This window comes from Chlorocebus sabaeus, chromosome 10, assembly GCF_047675955.1.
Source record: "Chlorocebus sabaeus isolate Y175 chromosome 10, mChlSab1.0.hap1, whole genome shotgun sequence".
Classification (NCBI taxonomy): domain Eukaryota; kingdom Metazoa; phylum Chordata; class Mammalia; order Primates; family Cercopithecidae; genus Chlorocebus; species Chlorocebus sabaeus.
The window spans coordinates 105,657,182-105,673,008 of NC_132913.1; the positions used below are offsets into that span (position 1 = coordinate 105,657,182).

The 15,827-nt window shown below is 43.2% G+C and overlaps 1 pseudogene; it reads left to right on the top strand.

Annotated features, from left to right (window-relative positions):
- The first annotated feature begins 13,960 nt into the window (after positions 1-13,960).
- LOC103217857 (high mobility group protein B1-like) lies at positions 13,961-15,569 on the top strand (annotated as a pseudogene).
- The last annotated feature ends 258 nt before the right edge of the window (positions 15,570-15,827 follow it).

A 15,827-nucleotide genomic window follows, 5' to 3' on the forward strand; every position in this document is an offset into this window, starting at 1 on the left:
CTCCAGTCTCTAGGAAATAACACTGGAGGGAAAGTTAAGTCCACCATGGCTGTAAGAAATGACTTAGCAAAGCAGGAGACCACTAATTGTTCTGAAAACCCCTGAGATCAAGCAAGGTTGCTTTGTGGGGAGAGGCAGGGGCAGGTGCAGAATCTACTCTTGGAGGTCAGGGTCTGGAGTTGCAAGTCCAGGAGAGGGCAGCATTATCTCCAAATCAAACCAAATAACTGGAGGTGCCCAAGGAAGTAACCTACGTGAAAATTCCTCTACCCCATGGAAGTGCAATTGTAAATTGCATTAGGCAGCCCACGTCTAGAACTTAACACCACCCTTTAAGGTTTGCAAACCCTTTCACATACATTCATTCTCCCCTTAAAGTCCTCCTAGATGAGAGTGTAGCATTGCTGGAGTGTGAGCTGAGTTTGCACTGAGCAATCAAACGATATCACCCATGTGGTCCCATGTTCCTCAATTTGTCACAGGCTCCAAGCACTTAACAGTCCTGTCCCCATGGTCAACCCCCATTTCCAGCCCACAGACCCTTTCTCCAGAAGGTTCTCAGCCTCTCTGAGTGAACCTACACTTTCAAATACAGCACATTTGGACTTACTGGCCAAGGGATTAAAAGGTATACAGAAAGCAAGTTTCAGAGAACTGAAGATTGTTTCACAGTTTTTAGGTCCCCCAGCTTGGGCTGCCATAACAAAATAACATAGACCAGTGATTTCAACAACAGAAGTGTGTTTCTCACAGTCCTGGAGACTAGAATCCCCAGATCAGGGTGCCAGCGTGATTGGGTTATGGTGAGGGCGCCCTCCTGGCTTGCAGATGGCTGTCTGCTCAATGTGTCCTCATATGGTGGAGAGAAAGAGAGAGAGGTCTGGTCTCTTCCTGTTTTTATGAGGACACTAATTCCACACAGGGGCCCTACCCTCATAATCTATCACCTCTCCAAAGGCCCCACCTCCAAATACCATCACAATGGGGGTTGGGACTTCAACATATGAACTTGGTGAGGACACAAGCATTTTGAATCCATAGCAAGCACCATGTCACAGTTTGACTGGAACGATTTCCTTCCCTGATAACACTCCCTTATATACTCATGAGTCAAGGCTCTAGCAAGTTCTAACAAACTTTTATCTGTCTTGATACAGGTTTGCTTATTTTCTCTTACACATGGCCAGTCGTACCAAGCTCTACCTGATATGGCCCAACCTGCATAGTCAACATTCTGTCTGATGGACTCGGCTGCCAAAGTGGTATCCATGGTTGCAGTAAAAATAAACCTCACAAATGGTGACCAGGGGGCTGGAGGGTGGAAGGGTTGGAGATGAAACTGGGCAGATGGGAGACAGATGGGAAGAAGACTCTTTGTGAATAGCTTTTAATTTTTTTTTTATTTTTGAAACATGTGACATAGTTCCCATTACACATTTTCAATGTTGAAAAAATAATTTTAAAATGTTAAACAGTCGTAATTCAACCATGGTGGCAGAAGGCCTGTGGTGCACCTGAGAACCTGCTCTAAGCGCTGGCATGTGCAGTTGTATGTCTTCTGGCTGTTCTGTCTCAATTTCCATCCACAGAGCCAATTCCAGGGAGCATCTTTCTAGGCCCTGGGTTTAGAGACCTGTGATTCTCTTTATTCCCTCTGCTCCAGATTCTCCAAATCAGCTCACCTTGGGCTCTCTTGGCCCTGTGTCTTTCCTGTCACTGGTTTGTCAACTGTCTCCATTCTGCCTCCCCTTAGCCCTTCCTGTCCTTATGGTTTCTAAATGTGATTCTAATAGCTTCACAAGTGTGCTCCTCCACTTTCCTAGGCACCAAAGAAACCTTGATCCATGGGCTTTAATTTCACCCTTGCAGTGAATTCTTAATGACTTTCACTGACCACTAGAACTCACCTACTTGCCCTGAGAACACTCCCATTACCTTTCAATTACAATAAGACCCTTGATTTATACTTTTATATATATATATAAAATATATATATGTTTATAAAATATATATATAATGTATATATAATATATACACGTATATCCAGATTCCTGCTGAAATTACCTCTCCCTGTTCCAATGCCACACGTCTAGTTCAGCCTGCAGATGAGTTTCTTTGACTGCGTGGGATTGGTTTCTTTGTTTGTTTAAATTAGAATTGGTTTCCAACTTTTAAAACTTGAGGCTTTTTCACATTTAAAAACATCTGGATTTATACACTCTCCTTTAAAATTTTGAAGATCTGGGCCTGGCGCCATGGCTCACGCCTGTAATCCCAACACTTTGGGAGGCAGAGGCGGGTGGATCACCTGAGGTCAGGAGTTTGAGACCAGCCTGGCCTATATGCTGAAACCCCATCTCCACCAAAAATATGAAAATTTGCTGGATGTGGTGGCATGCACCTGTAATCCCAGCTACTCCGGAGGCTGAGACAGTTTTACATATATATAAAACCTGAACCCAGGAGGCGGAGGTTGCAATGAGCCGAGATCACACCATTGCACTCCAGCCTGGGTGGCAAGAGCAAAACTCTGTCTCCAAAAAAAAAAAAAAAAAATTGAAGATTTGACAACACTGAGCTCATGGCAAAACTCAGCTAAACCTGGAATGTAAAAGAAATCCTATAAATAGAGCCAAACTTATACCATCACTTGATTTTCATCAAAAGTTCCAAAGCAATCCAGTGAGGGAAAGGAAGGTTTTATCAACAATGTGGGCCAGGCATGTTGGTTCACGCCTGTAATCCCAGCACTTCAGGAGGCCAAGGCGGGTGGATTGCTTGAGGCCAGGAGTTTCAGACCAGCCTGGGCAGCTTGGTGAAACCCTGTCTCTACAAAAAATGCAAAAATCAGCTGGGCGTGCTGGTATGCGCCTATAGTCCTAACTACTGGAGAGGCTAAGGTGGGAGGATTGTTCGAGCCTGGTAGGCAGAGGTTGCAGTGAGCTAAGACCCAGCCTGAGTGAAAGTGAGATTCCATCTCGAAAGAAAAAAAAGAAAGAAAAAGAAAAGAAACATCATTACCCAATCACCAGAATGACTAAAAATACAAAAGCATGATAATATTGACTGTTAGTGAGGTTGTGGTGCAACTGGAATCCTCACATATAATTGCTGGGAATGTAAAATGGTGCAACCACTTTGGTAAAAGGTCTGACAGTTTCTTATAAAATTAAACATACTTCTACTCTCTGACCCAGCAATCCCACTCCTAGGAATATGCCCAAGAGAAATGAAAATAATATGTTCACAAAAATATTAATAGCTTTATTGATAATTGCCAAAAACTAGAAACAGTCCAGGTGTCCATCAATAGGAGGATGGCTAAACAAACATACAGTGGAATAGTCATACCATGGAATCATTCTCATCAATAAAAAGGATTGAATTACTGATATACTCCACAACATGATGTATCTTAAAAACATTACACTGAGTAAAAGAAGCCTTCCGCTTCTATGAAGTTCTAGAACAGGCGAAACTAGTCTGAAAATAATCAGAGCAGAAGTTACCTCTGGGAGGATGGGGGCAGAGACAAACCAGCCACCCCTAGGGGGACATGAGAGGATTTTTAGGAATGATGATAATGTTTTTTATATTGATGGGCATTGGAATTACACAGGAGCACCTATTGGTTGAAACTTAGAGAATATACACTTAAGATCTGTGCACTTCATTGTATATAAATTTTACATCAAAAGAAAACACTAAAGGCCAGGTGCAGTGGCTCATGCCTGTAATCCTGGCACTTTGGGAGGTCAAGGTGAGAGGATCACTTGAGGTCAGGAGTTTGAGACCAGTCTGGCCAACATGGTGAAGCCCCATCTCTGCTAAAAATGCAAAAATTAGTAGGGCGTGGTGGCACACGCCTGTAATCCCAGCTACTTGGGAGGCTGAGGCACAAGAATCACTTGAATCTGGAAGGCAGAGGTTGCAGTGAGCCAAGATCGCACCACTGCACTCCAGCGTGGGCAACAGACACTTCGTCTCAAAAAAAAAAAAAAAACTATAAACAAATATTGATCTCTAATCAATGATGTACACACTGACGTATTTAGGGAGAAGTATACTGGTGTCCACAGTTACTTTGAAACACATCCAAAAGAATAGATTAATGGCTATAGGGATGGATAATGGATAAATATGAGATAAAGCAGGTAAAATGTTAATGGCAGAATCTAGGTAGTAGATGTACAAGTAGACAGTCAGTGAAATTCTGTCAACTTTTCTTTTCTTTTTTTTTCTTTTCTTTTTTTTTTTTTTTGAGATGGAGTCTCACTCTCATTGCCCAGGTTGGAGTGCAATGGCGTGATCTCGGCTCAACGCAACCTCTGCCTCCCAGGTTCAAGCAATTCTCCTGCCTCAGCTTCCCAAGTAGTTGGGATTACAGGCATGAGCCACCACGCCTGGCTAATTTTTTGTATTTTTAATAGAAACAGGGTTTCTCCATGTTGGTCAGGCTGGTCTCGAACTGCCGACCTCAAGTGATCCACCCACCTCGGCCTCCCAAAGTGCTGGGATTACAGGCATGAGCCATCGGGCCAGGCCCAACTTTTATTTATGTTTAAAATTGTTCACAATAAAATGTTGGGGCTATCAGCTGGCATTGTCTTAGCCAAATCCTTTAACCCGTAACTGGTTGCCACACTTTGTACCCCTCGTTGCCTCATGGCCAGAGTGCTTCACTCATTTACATTACCTAGCATGTTTCATCCTAGACACATACTGCATATCCTAATGATTGTTAACCAAATTTCTGGAAGAAGCAGAATAGCATTGTAACAATTCTACTACTTATCAGTTCTGTAACTTTGGAATTTTTTTTTTTTTTTTAAGATGGAGTCTCATTCTGTCACCCAGGCTAGAGTGCAGTGGCCTGATCTCGGCTCACTACAATCTCTGCCTCCCAGGTTCAAGCAATTCTTCTACCTCAGCCTCCCAAGTAGCTGGGATTACAGGTGCATACTACCATGCCTGGCTAATTTTTGTATTTTTAGTAGATATGGGTTTTCACCGTGTTGGCCAGGCTGGTCTCAAACTCCTGACCTCAGTTGATCCTCCTGCCTCGGCCTCCCAAAGTTCTGAGATTACAGGCATGAGTCACCATACCCAGCCGTGACCTTGGGAAAATTAATTCTCCTCTGAGCCTCGGTTTCCTCATCTGTAGGATGAAGTGAGATGATGAACGCAAAGTTCCTGGCACACTGGTTAGCACCAGATATATGTTAACTATTATTACACAGTTTAATATATTGACTTTGTAAATGCACACAGATAAAGTGATGACTGATTTTCACAGTAAGAAACTCCCGAGAGTTTAGACTCACAAACTAAGGATGGGAATACTGTTTTCCTAAAAATTGCCCTATTTGCTTTCACTACATTTCCTCTCACATAGGAGAAGCTACCTTTATTCAATCCTGTTTAACAAGCACCTACTACTGCAAATACTAGGTGTACCTGTGGGCTAAGCACAGTCTCTGCTATAGCGGAGCCACAGGGGTAACTGCAATAATACATGTACATTCCAGCTGCAGTGGCGGCAAGAAAAGCCTCCAGAAAGAGGCAACCCTTGAGTTGGGTCTTGCAGGATGAATAGGGGTTTTCCAGGTAGACCTGGGGAAGGAGGCCTGTCTAGGCACCAAGAACAGCATACGCAAAGGCACTGAGCAATAAAAGAGCAATGGAAGGAATCCTCAGAGTTAACAGATAGTTTGTGTTATGAGCAACCAGGGAAGCAGATGAGGCCAGCAAGGGAGGTCGGAACCAAATCATGCCCTGTTTGCCATGCTACAAGAGTTTGGATCTTGTGCTGCAGATAAAGAACCACCAGCATATTTTAGGAAGATACTTCTACAGCAGAATGGGGCTATACTGACAAGAGAGAGACCTGAAGGAAGGCCAGCCACTAGTGCTGCCTACTGCTCAGAAGAATTGCCTGGGGTACTTGTTAAGTATACAGATTGCAAGGCCCCCTCCAGATCTGCTGAGTCTAGGGGAAGGGCCTGGGAATCGATATGATTAACAGGCACCCCATGTTTTCTAACAACCAAGAAAACAGAGTGTAGGAGATTGTGGCCACCATCCTCTGTAGGAGAATAAAGGGAAAGGGGGAGGGGCATGTTACTGTGTAATTTAGGGGAAGGAATCTGCATAATGTGGTCAAGGGGTTGTGTGCCAGAGTGAGGACAGCCTGGCATGACTGTGTAGATGGTTGTACCATTTACCAAGACAGGGAACGCAGGAGAAACAGCAAGTTTAGGGAAAAGAAATTATGATTTATTTTTGACCAGGAATTGATTAAAACGTGTGCTCTCAAAGTGTTGTCTTGGCAGTGATAAAAACTATGGGTGGCTGAGGTCACCCAAGGAGAAACTAAGGCGTGAGAAGAGATAAGGGTCGCAGCTCCCAAATGCACTTGTTTTCTCTGGTGCTTCTCACACAAATCTGTGACTTGAATGACTCACATCTTCCAACCATGTTGAGTTATAATCGGGACAATAAATTACACACATAATGTTTGGAAATAGACAAACAGAAAACTAAACATTCCCTAGGTCTCAAAAGCCCAGTGCATGACACAGCCAAGCTGCCTCCTGCCTTTCGACTTAATCCAGGAACAGAGTTGATGGGTAGCACTGACAGGCCCCAGAAGAAACTCAGTCTCCCATGTATTTATTCCCTTTGTCCTCTTGGTGCTATTTAAGGAACAAACACTTCCCCTTTAAAGGTGGTAATCTTAAAAATAGAAAGACAGCATGAAAAATGTGTTAGTTGTCAGAAGACCTGGGTTAGAGTCACATGGAGTTTGCCAACTTAACCCAACCTCTTGGAACCTCCTTCTCCTCTTTGTAAAATAAGGCTAATAATAACTACTATAAAGAACAAATGAGAAAATAAACTTTAAAATGTGTCCAAGAGCTAGGCGCAGTGGCTCATGACTGTAACCCCAGCACTTTTGGAGGCCGAGGCAGGCGGATCACCTGAGGTCGGGAGTTTGAGACCAGCCTGACCAACGTGGAGAAACCCTGTCTCTACTAAAAATACAAAATTAGCCGGGCGTGATGGTGCATGCCTGTAATCCCAACTACTCTGGAGGCTGAGGCAGGAGAATTGCTTGAACCCAGGAGACAGAGGTTGCAGTGAGCCGAGGTCGCGCCACTGCACTCCAGCCTGGGTAACAAGAGGGAAACTCTGTCTCAAAATCAAATGAAATAAAATGTATTTTATTTTAAAACTCTTAAATAAAACTCCAAAACTCTGCTCCAGGCTGTAAAGAACAGAAACCCACTCCCAGGAGCTCAAGTCAAAAGAGAGTTGATGGAAATGTTAGAACAGGCAATCTCACCAACTTGCAAGAACAGGCAATGCAGGACAGCTTGTCAGTCAGGAACTGGAGCTGGAAGCCTGACGCTGCTCCCACTGCAGCATTCTCTCTGGGGCCATATGGTCCACATCTCTGCTTCCCTCTGTGGGTTCGCGCACTCCCACATGGCAGACGTGGCAGTTGTCCTTGGATAACTGTGTCCTATCCACTATCCATCCCCCTTCCTCTCTCACTAACAGAACCTCCATTGGATGAGGATGGTCTAAGCCAGTTGTGCAACCTATTGCCCACTCTACCAGTCTTCTTTACACCTAGTGGTGGCCACGGATATGATTCTGGTCAATGAGGCTCAAGGAGAAGACTGCTGGGAACTCTAAAAAACCTCGCTTTTCCTACCAAAGAGAAAGAAAGACACTGCTTGGCACCCTCTCTCCCTTTTCCTTCCTTTTGCTTGTGACTGCTAGAGCTGCAGCAACCATCATGGGACCATCAGGAAAAGGACAAAAGAACTGGGAAGAGAGAAATCAGTCCTGGACATCGCTGAGCACCCAACCAATATTAGCAAATTTTATGTGTAAAATTACAACACCAAAAAAACACCTCACCCCTGTGTTTTTAAGCCACTGGAGTTAGGTTTTTGTCACTAGCAGCTGAGGGCACTCTTGATTAATAATACGATCATCTAATTTGGGGTCTTCCCAACTTCCATCATCCTCAAACTACCTTCAGCATTTTTGCCATGCCTGCTTAAGTACCATGTTCTTCTTTAAATTGAGTCACTTTTATTAACATGACTTAAAATAAATATGTAATGATTTAAATTAAAATAGATTCACCATTAATCATCCAAAACCATCCCATTTTTACCAATGGAGCACCTTGCAAAAGCAAACCCAGCTCCAGCTATGTCTCTCATGCCCCCACCCTCAACTCCCAGGAGGGAAGGCTCTGGAGCAGGGTCTTCCCCGAGCGAGTCACATGGCACCTAGGCCCACACATACCTCAGGAACTCTACAGAGATAGAGGTGATCAGTAGGTCTGCTTAATAGTAAGACTTACACAGGATTCGTGGTAGTAGTATTAAATGGTCTCATTTCAAAACTAAGATGTTTGCATTTATTTCTGGGGATAAATTAGGGAATACTGAGCAGTCCTTTTTTTGTGTCAGTGCAAAGAAAGCTATGTGGCTGGGGAAGAAACAGAAATACCCAGGCCAGCTGGTACCGCTGGTCCAGCAGAAGCAGGAAGCTCCTTCAGATGTTCCTGAATACTTTGCTCGGCCCACCTCCCAGCATTCTCCGCTTAGTGTCCATTCAATTATGACAGTAACATTTCAAGTCAGTGGAGAAAAGATGGGTTATACAACAGTGGTGATAGGATAGCTGAGAAATTATTAGGAAAAAATAGTTATATCCCTAACTCATTCCACTTATATACACATATGCAAAAAACAATCAGATGGGTGAAAGCCTTAAATATAAAAGAATTTATCCATAAACTATGCTACATTCATAGAATAGACTATTGTGCAGTAGTCAGTTAGAAAAGGAAGAAGTAAATATGTATGTACTGACAAAGAACTATATAATGTTCAATAAAAAGCAGTTTATAGGCCAGGTGTGGTGGCTCAACTATAATCCCAAGACTTTGGGAGGCCAAAGCAGGCAGATCACTTGAGGTCAGGAGTTTAAGACCAGTCGGGCCAACATGGTGAAACCCTATCTCTACTAAAAATACAAAAATTAGCCAGGTTTGGTGGCCTACGTGTGTAATCGCAGCTACTAGAGAGGCTGAGGCAGGAGAATCACTTGAACCCGAGAGGTGGAGGTTGCAGTGAGCAAAAATCACACCATTGCACCTCAGCCTGGGCAACTAGACTCTTTCTCAAAAAAATCCAAATTATAAATAACATATATGGAATGATACCATTTATGTTAAATATGTGCATAGATATCCATATGAACGTATGATGAAATGCATTAATAGAGTCTGAAAGGATAAACCTTAATTGGGTAACAGTCATTCTTTTTTTCATGGAAATGCAGAATTATTTACTTATTAGTTGCATAAGATCAGCTGTTCTATTTAAGTTCGCCAAAAAAAACTATTTCTCATCATCCCTCTTTTTCTCCTCTCTGCTTTTGAAGTGTGTATGAGGGCATTATGAGGAGATAAAGTGATTACATTCAAGGATGTCATTAGAATATAATCATATATTGCCACATATTGCCCATCTAATTTTAAAAAGCAGAAAATAACAAAACTTAATGAAAAAAGCTGAACTACAAAGTAATAGAGAAAACATGAAAGAATGTTTTATAATTTTAATGTGGCAATCAGCTTTCTCAGCAACATGTCAAAGACAAAGCCATAAGAAAAGAAAAAGACTGACAAATATGAAACTAAAATCTCTATATGGCAAAGCAAAAGACAATAAAATGGAAAAAAAGCATTCACAACATGATGGAGAAAGAGTAATATTATTAAACTGTGAATTGTTTTGAAATAATATGAAAATTACAAACCCAGTAGGAAAATGAGTAAAAGGCATAAAGAAGCACTCTATTTTAAAAGAAGACACAAAAATGTCCAAAATTCACACTCGAGATGTTCAACTTCACTAATAATTACAGAAAAGCAAATTAAAATGAGATATTAGCCAGGCACAGTAGCTCATGCCTGTAATCCCAACACTTTGGGAGGCCAAGATGAGTGGATCACCTGAGGTCAGGAGTTCGAGACCAGCCTGGTGAACATGGTGAAACCCCATCTCTACCAAAAATACAAAAAAATTATCCGGGTGTGGTGGTGGGTGCCTGTAATCCCAGCTACTCAGAAGGCTGGGGCAGGAGAATTGTTTGAACCAAGGAGGTAGAGGTTGCAGTGAACCTAGATCGCACCATTGCACTCCAGCCTGGGCAACAAGAGCAAAACTCCATCTCAAAAAAAATAAAATCAAAAATAAATAATAAATAAAATGAGATATCATTTTTCACTTAGATGGAAAGGATTAAAAAGATTTCTAGTAGCCAGTTGTTGGCAAGGGCAGGGCAGAAACAGGTGCACTTCCATTCTATTGATAGAAGCCTAAACTGGCTTCAGCGGGCAAACCTGGAAGATAGTATCAAAAGCTGAAATGCGCAGGCATGTTGTCATCTTCTAGGAATTTAAGAAAAGAATGGTGCACGGTGCAAAGTTGTGTGAATAAGAAGGGCCACTGTATTGAAAAGTTAGAAACAGCCTGAATGTCCATCAATAGGGTTTTGGTTAAATAAATTTATGAGACTTGGAGGTATTATGGAGACCAGGCAGGTGTTATAAAAGATAAAGAACGTCTTTACATATTGACACAAAGCACATAAATGTTCACATGAGAAAAACAGCTGACATAATTCCACATATCAAGCGATCCTCTTTTGTTTAATATATAACTACCGGTAAGGCTGACACTTAACAGTTGTTATCCCTGTAGGTTAGAATTTGAGGGAAATTTTTTTCTTTTTTTTTTTCTTTTTTTTTTTTTTGAAACAAAGTTTCACTCTTGTTGCCCAGGCTGGAGTGCAATGGTGGGATCTCGGCTCACTGCAACCTCCGCCTCCCGGGTTCAAAAGGTTCTCCTGCCTCAGCTTCCCGAGTAGCTGGGATTACAGGCACGTTCCACCATGCCCAGTTAATTTTGTATTTTTAGTAGAGACAGAGTTTCTACTAAAAATGTTGGTCAGGCTGGTCTCGAACTCCTGACCTCAGATGATCCGCCCGCCTTGGCCTCCCAAAGTGCTGGGATAACAGGTGTGAGCCACCACACCCAGCCGGAAATTTTCTATATTATTGAAACTTCTTACAAACACTATGTGTTATTTGTATGATAACAAAAGTGAATAAAGATTTCATTCTGAAAATCTAAGGAAGAGACATGCTATTTATGCTGTCCTTTAAGGACTTATTTACCCTTTCTTTTGTTCAACAAGTATGAACAGTTTATTATATAGAAGGTAGTGCCTCCAGGACTGAGGTAGAAACAAGACAATCGGACCTAAGCCTCTCTCTGCTTCCTGAAACCAAACCGATATTATCACTGCCCCCACCTGACACACAGACACACAGACACACAGACACAGACACACACACACACACACACACACACGCCTTCCTCCTGCCACAAATAAGTTGGTGTCCCTTGGCCACTCCACACCCAGTCCCACCACCTGCATCCTAGAGTCCATCTCCTCATCATTTTCTCAGAAGCCTCACACTATTCATTATCATTCTTTCTTTCTTTCTTTCCAACTTTTCCCTCTCTACTGCATTCACCTAGTCAGCAATGAAAACCTCTCAAGTCTCTTTCATTCTAAATAAAAGGAAGGGAGTGAAGGAAGGACATTCTGGACAGAATTATTGGGGAGAGAAGGGAGGAGGAAGGGGAGAGGAAAGAGGTATCCAAGCATATTCTCCAAATTTGTGACTTTTAAACCTTCTTTTTTTTTTTTTTTTTTTTTTTTTTTGAGACGGGGTCTCATTCTGTCGCCCAGACTGGAGTGCAGTGGCATAATCTCGGCTCACTGCAAGCTCCACCTCCTGGGCTCACGCCATTCTCCTGCCTCAGCCTCCCGAGTAGCTGGGACTACAGGCACCCGCCACCATGCCCAGCTAATTTTTTGTATTTTTAGTAGAGACAGGGTTTCACTGTGTTAGCCAGGATGGTCTCCATCTCCTGACCTCGTGATCTACCTGCCTCGGCCTCCCAAAGTGCTGGGATTACAGGCATGAGCCACCGCGCCCAGCTAAACCTTCTTAAAGAAATATGTTAGCCTAACTATTATGAGAACATAACACCTAGTGTGGTGGCTCACGCTTGTGATCCCAGCACTTTGGGAGGCCCAGGGGGGTGGATCACCTAAGGTCAGGAGTTCAAGACCAGCCTGGCCAACAGAGTGAAACCCCATCTCTACTAAAAATACAAAAATTAGCTGGGCATTGTGGCGCACACCTGTAGTCCTAGCTACTTGGGAGGTTGAAGAAGGAGGATCACTTGAATCTGGGAGGTGAAAGTTGCAGTGAGCCGAGACTGTGCTACTGCACTCCAGCCTGGGCAACAGAGTGAGACTCCATCCCCAAAAAAAAAAAAAAAAAAAAAAAAAAAGAACATGACAGAGACAGTAATATAAAAGCAAGATAATATAAAAGCAAGAATTTGAGCTAGGCAGAGAAGGTGCTCTCTCTCTCTCTCTCTCTCTCTGACCCAGAGGGTGAACCCAGTCCACAGCACTGCAGCCCCTGCCACAGGATGCAGTCTATCGGAGTCAGGACCTGGATGATCTCAATTGTGGATGGCTCATTTCTCTCCAGCTATCACTCAGTCCCTCCTCCCCTTCAGCCAGACTCCTAGAAAGAGTTGTCTACTTGCCTTCCATGTCCTTACCTCCTCCACTTCTCCACCCACTAAGTTGGTGGCTGAGCCCCACTTAGTGGGGAACTCTACCAAAACCAGTTCCCCCTAGGCACACCTCTCAATCTTGTCTCCACTTCCCAGCAGCATTTGGCACCAGTTTTGTGTCTGTCCTCTCTTTGCATTCTTTGCCAATGTTTCTTCTCCAGCCTCACTTCTCAGTCCTGGGGCTCCTAGTGCTCAGTCCCAAGACCTTTGCTCTCTTCCCTGAACCCTCTTTCCTAGGCCATCTCATCCAAGCCAGCATGTTCATCACCATTACGCACCAATGGTGCACAAACACGTGCATTCTGAAAATGCACGGTCAGTCAACACCTCACAACTGGCATCCAGGAGATGTCGGCTTCATCTATATCTCTGCTTGGGCATCTCACAGATTTCATTCATTCATTCTATAATGTACCTACTATGAGTCAGGAACTACACCAGGCACTGGATATAGAATGATAAACAAAACAGGCATGGTTCATGCCCCTGAGCAGCTTAACTCAAATGTCAACAACTGAACTCAAGAGCTTTCCTCAACCAACATACTCTGTGTCTCAATAAATGGCACAACTTCCACCCACCTGCTCATGCCAGAAACTTGAATGTTATAGGTGATACTTCTCTTTCGCTTATTCTGCTTGGGGGAGACACACTCTAAATAGCATCCCCCTACCCACAATGAGGCATGCCTTTGTAGAATCGTCTCCCCTTGAGGCAGAACCTGTGACCTGCTTCTAATCAATAGAAGATAGCCAAGGTGGGCTGGGAGTGGTGTCTCATGCCTATAATCCCAGCACTTTGGGAGGCCGAGGTGGGTGGATCACTTGAGGTCAGGAGTTCTAGACCAGCCTGACCAACATAGTGAACCCCCATCTCTACTAAAAATACAAAAATTAGCCAGCTGTCATGGCACACACCTGTAATCCCAGCTATTTGGGATATATAGCCAAGGTGATAGATGTTAGAATCTTGTTTAGGATATGTTATATGGCAATAGTGACTGGATGGCATTCCTGTGATTACGTTATGTTATATAATACTCCATCTTAGCTGGCTCGAGAGAGACTCCCTTGCTGGCTTTAAAGAAGTAAGCTATCGAAGAGTAATGTTACAGAGCAGAGAGAGTGAGGAGGCTGCGTCTGGCTCCCGCTCTCACAGCCATTGCAGTACATTGAGCTCCATAGAGACCGCGCCAGGGCAAGTGAGAGCCAGAGGGGCACTGGGCAACTCTGTGCCTCACTGAGGAAAAATAACTAAACATGGGCAAAGGAGATCCTAAGAAGCCGAAAGGCAAAATGTCAGCATATGCGTTTTTTGTGCAAACTTGTTGGAAGGAGCATAAGAAGCAGCACCCAGCTGCTTCAGTCAACTTCTCAGAGTTTTCTCAGAAGTGCCCAGAGAGGTGGAAGATAATGACTGCTAAAGAGAAAGGAAAATTTGAAGATATGCCAAAGGCGGACAAGGCCCATTATGAAAGAGAAATGAAAACCTATATCCCTCCTAAACGGGAGACAAAAAAGTTCAGGCCAGGCTCGGTGGCTCACGCCTGTAATTCCAGCACTTTGGGACGCCGAGGCTGGTGGATCACGAGGTCAGGAATCCAAGACTACCTGACCAAGATGGTGAAACCGCCTTTCTACTAAAACTACAAAAATTAGCCAGCCGCAGTGGCAGGCACCTGTAATCCCAGCCACCCAGTAGGCTGAGGCAGGGGAACCACTAGAAGCCGAGTGGCAGAGGTTGCAGTGAGCAGAGATAGTGCCATTGCACTCCAGCCTGGGCGACAGCATGAGACTCCGTCTCAAAAAAAAAAAAAAAAAAAAGAAGTTCAAGGATCCCAATGCACCCAAGAGGCCTCCTTCAGCCTTTTTCCTGTTCTGTTCTGAGTATCGCCCAAAAATCAAAGGAGAACATCCTGGCCTGTCCATTGGTGATGTTGGAAAGAAACTGGGAGAGATGTGGAATGACACTGCTGCAGATGACAAGCACCCTTATCAAAAGAACGCTGCAAAGCTGAAGGAAAAATATGAAAAGGATATTGCACATATCAAGCTAAGGAAAGCCTGATGCAGCAAAAAAAAGGGAGGTGTCAAGGCTGAAAAGGCAAGAAAAAAGAAGGAAGAGGAGGAAGATGAGGAAGATGAAGAAGATAAGGAGGAAGAGAAAGATGAAGAAGATGAAGATGAAGAAGATGATGATGAATAAGTTGGTTCTAGCACAGTTTTTTTTCTTGTCTATAAAGCATTTAACCCCCCTGCAAAAAACTCACTCCTTTTAAAGAAAAAAATTGAAATGTAAGGCTGTGTAAGATTTGTTTTTAAACTGCACAGTGTCTTTTTTTTGGTATAGCTAACACACTGCCAAATGTGTCTTTAGATAGCCCTCTCCTGGTCGTATTTTCAGTAGCCACTAACCTTGCCTAGTACAGTACGGGGGTTGTAAATTGGCATGGAAATTTAAAGCAGGTTCTTGTTGGTCCACAGCACAAATTAGTTATATACAGGGATGGTAGTTTTTTCATCTTCAGTTGTCTCTGATGCAGTTTATACAAAATAATTGTTCTGTTAACTGAATACCACTTTGTAATTGCAAAAAATAAAAAGTTGCAGCTGTTTTGTTGACATTCTGAATGCTTATAAGTAAGTACAATTCTTTCATTAGGAAAAAAAAAAAAAAAAAAAGAAGCTATCATGTTTATCAAGGAACTGTGGTTGGCCTCTGAGAGCCAGAAAGAAAATGGGGACCTCAGTGCTACAACTGCAAGGAGATGAATTTGCCAACAACCTGAGGAAGCTTGCAAATTGGCCTTTCCCTGGTTGAGCCTCTGATGAAATTACAGCCCATGTCAATACTTGGTCTGAAGACTGGTGAGTCCCTGAGCAGAGGACCCAGTTAAGTTGTGCCTAGACTCTTGACCCGTGGAAACTGTAAGATAATAAATGGGTGTTGTTTGGGGCTGCTAAGTTCGTGGTAATTTGTTACTCAGCATAGAAAACTAGTGGAGCACCTGTCCATCACCAGAACTTTTTGATTTTTTCACTGAAATAATTCTCAAAAACTCTGCTTTTC